Source organism: Schistocerca americana, chromosome 3 (genome assembly GCF_021461395.2).
Source record: "Schistocerca americana isolate TAMUIC-IGC-003095 chromosome 3, iqSchAmer2.1, whole genome shotgun sequence".
Taxonomy (NCBI): Eukaryota; Metazoa; Arthropoda; class Insecta; order Orthoptera; family Acrididae; genus Schistocerca; species Schistocerca americana.
Genome location: NC_060121.1, coordinates 756,808,914 through 756,812,644, shown reverse-complemented (window position 1 = coordinate 756,812,644; position 3,731 = coordinate 756,808,914). Strand labels below are relative to the sequence as shown.

The following is a 3,731-nucleotide window of genomic DNA, read 5'->3' as shown; positions in this document are numbered from 1 at the left end:
GATTCTTCCAATGGCACAATTACCCCCTAGCACTTTTCTTACACTTTTGTATTGGCTATACCGGTCTATTGCGATCAAGGCAGCCTGTCTCCGATTTGTTTCGATGTGTGTTGTTATGTCTTCTTGATAAAACATAAAAGAATTCAGATATTAGAGTAGTTGTCTAGACTCGGTCGAATTAGCGTTCTGAGTAACAGGTAGTCAGTTGTACATGTTAATTGTTGGTAAGGCGGGTACCAGGTTGAGATTCATTGGGAGAGTGCTTAGAAAATGTAGTCCATCTACAAAGGAGGTGGCTTACAAAACACTCGTTCGACCTATACTTGAGTATTGCTCATCAGTGTGGGATCCGTACCAGATCGGTTTGATGGAGGAGATAGAGAAGATCCAAAGAAGAGCGGCGCGTTTCGTCACAGGGTTATTTGGTAACCGTGATAGCGTTACGGAGATGTTTAATAAACTCAAGTGGCAGACTCTGCAAGAGAGGCGCTCTGCATCGCGGTGTAGATTGCTCGCCAGGTTTCGAGAGGCTGCGTTTCTGGATGGGGTATCGAATATATTGCTTCCCCCTACTTATACCTCCCGAGGAGATCACGAATGTAAAATTAGAGAGATTAGAGCGCGCACGGAGGCTTTCAGACAGCCGTTCTTCCCGCGAACCATACGCGACTGGAACAGGAAAGGGAGGTAATGACAGTGGTACGTAAAGTGCCCTCCGCCACACACCGTTGGGTGGCTTGCGGAGTATAAATGTAGATGTAGATGTAGACATCGTTGGTTCTGTGGAACGTTCGTAGCTGAGCATGTCTGTTCCGACAGGTGGCTATCTTTCTGTTTCCTTCAACAACGTCCAAGCACTGTTGCTGACGTACCCTTCACGCGGGGCGACATCAGACGCTGTTCAGGTTTCGCTTCGAACGACTCGCACCAAAAGTAATATACGTACAGAATGAGATTTTCACTCTGCAGCGGAGTGTGGGCTGATATGAAACTTCCTGGCAGATTAAAACTGTGTGCCGGACCGAGACTCGAACTCGGGACCTTTGCCTTTCGTGGGCAAGTGCTCTACCAACTGAGCGGAAGTAAAGCTGTGAGGACGGGTCATGAGTCGTGCTTGGGTAGCTCAGTTGGTAGAGCACTTGCCCGTGAAAGGCAAAGGTCCCGAGTTCGAGTCTCGGTCCGGCACACAGTTTTAATCTGCCAGGAAGTTTCAATATACGTACAGTTGGCAAATGTCGTTGAATACAGATTTTGAGGTATTCCATCGTATAGTAGTACAACAGTGAGTGTTTTAATCGGATTATCCACGGAGGGCGCGCTTGATTACATACTAAAGCAGCGGCTAAATAGGTGTCGTCATTCTTAATAAGCAGCAGACTTTGGTGGGCTATATTATTATTTGAATATTTCCACTTTTATAATTTTACTATTTTATACATTTTACAGATTACACTTCTGCTACACTCTTAATATTTTAACGATAATTTTTACATAATTTTACGATTTGTTTTAATAATTATTGTTATCCAGTATAAAGTTTTTCACTCAATCAGAGAGAAAATTTCATTGTGCAAACATTCCCTAGGCTGTGGCTAAGCCATGTCTCCGCAACATCCTTTCTTCCAGGTTAGCTAGTCCCGCAAATTTCGCAGAACTCTGAAGTTTGGAAGGTAGAAGATGAGGTACGGTGAGGACAGCTCGCGAGACGTACTTCGGTAGCTCAGTCAGTAGAGAAGGCAACAGTCCCGATTTCGAATCTCTGTTTGCCACACGGTTTTAATCTTTCATGAAGTTTCAATAATAATAATTATTATTATTATTTTACTTTTTATTTTGACAATAAATTTTTACGTATTTTACTTTTTACAATTTTCTTTCTTACGCAAGGCACTATAATGTTTCGTCGAATATAAGTTCGTTATGCTCATGACATCCCTCTCACAGCCCCTCCCTGCCTTCTTTCCACTCTCAAATCTCCCTCCCCACTCCTATCTTTCCCCTATATCCCCCCCTCCCAACTCTCTCCACCAGTTACCTATTTAAGTAGACCACAGTTGCATATCACAATATTCTGATGTGTAGTTCCGCTGACACAACTACATAGGTCAATTTAACAGTTATGTACTACACCATTCTTCAGTGTCAAAGTGGAGCTAAATTTAACTTCTAGCACGAGCATGGTCGGGATCTAGTCATACTTAGAAAGTGTGTGACTTGTGAACTCAATAAACGATGCATATGGTACTATCATCTTTTCAAAGCATCATTTTTCACTTAAAATTTAAGAACTCTGGTATTCGCAGAGAAATGAATAACATTTTCGTCTTCGGCAACATGTTCAGATTTCATTCGAAGCATATTCTCTCCCTTAACCGTCCTTTACCCATGTCGGATCACCAAAAGAAAACTGTTTAAGCTAAAAATTAGCATAACATACCGGGTGGAAGGTTACAAGATGCGCTGCACTTCCCCAGAACCTTTCCTAAATATCTAGAAATTATTCTATTCGCCTCCTCAAGTAATCATTTTAGAAGTCCGTCCCATATCATATCATTTCTTAGTATTATTACTAAATCCTTCTGAGAATTGATGTGCTCGAGATGTTCCCAATAAATATTGTAATCAGATACTCTCGAGTTCTTTGCCATTGTTACAGGCGTTGTCACAAATTAACCAACATTTAAATGGAGCAACCACTTGTTGGACCAACTTTAAATTCTGTCAAACTCTTTCTGCATTTGATTACGATCACCCAGAGACGGTGATTTGCTTCAGACAATACCATCGCCATCAAACAGTGTGATAACGTTGCTGAACCTATCTTATCAGCCATTTATATGTATTGCTGACATTAGAGGTCTTCTATGATTCCCTGAGGCACACCAGATGTTACTTTTCCTCCACTGAGTATATGGATTCTATCAATTAAAAAACTCATCTTGTCCCGAAAAGAGTTCCACGAAACATAATGCTTTAATAATAATATGACAGGAAAAGAGACATAATAACAGTAAAAAATAGCAGAACACCTTGTTAGCAATAATCAGTCGAGGTAACACCAGGTGACTCTCAACACTTTAGGTGTAGCAAGAGGGAAAAAATAGAAAACACTTCATGCGTGCTGATACGTGGGAGTGAATCGTACAACATTCATACAGATGCATATCAAACTAGAAATAATAATAAACAACATTGCTAACAGTTAATAACATCTCAGTCGTGGCTATTTCGCTTCGGTTCCCAGTTTTACACAAACAAATTTAATAATGCTGATCAGGTGCACTGAAGCATACAAAACAGATTAAACAAATTATCGGGTTATCTGAGTCTGCGCAGGTGGCTTCAGTATAATTTAATTGCACAGCGTTTTAACGATAACTGCTACTTTATAATTAAGCATCGGGGAACAGATTTTCAAACTGAACGAAATAAAGGTCCCTGACGCTCGTATAAAAGGGAAATTTGTAGATATTTTTCAGTTCAAAGTGTATTTTCCTTGGACGATCTGCTTTTATACATGTTCTATCAAAACTCGTTAGATGTTTTACCATGTTAGATGCAGTGCACATGTTGCTATCGGCACCAATTGCTCTGTTGTAGCGACGGAGCGTGCATTTATGCAGCAATCGTAGGCGTGATTAATGTGAGCCAATGGACCTCTGGAGACGGTAAGCCCATCGCTCTTTTTCCTCCTGCACATTCACACACGCCAGTTCTCATCCTAGGATGGA

The 3,731-nt window shown here is 41.1% G+C and overlaps 1 non-coding gene across 1 annotated transcript; it reads left to right on the top strand.

Moving 5' to 3' along the window:
* The first annotated feature begins 1,111 nt into the window (after positions 1–1,111).
* On the top strand, positions 1,112–1,186 carry Trnas-uga. The gene has a single exon. It is a non-coding gene; the product is annotated as a tRNA-Ser (tRNA).
* The last annotated feature ends 2,545 nt before the right edge of the window (positions 1,187–3,731 follow it).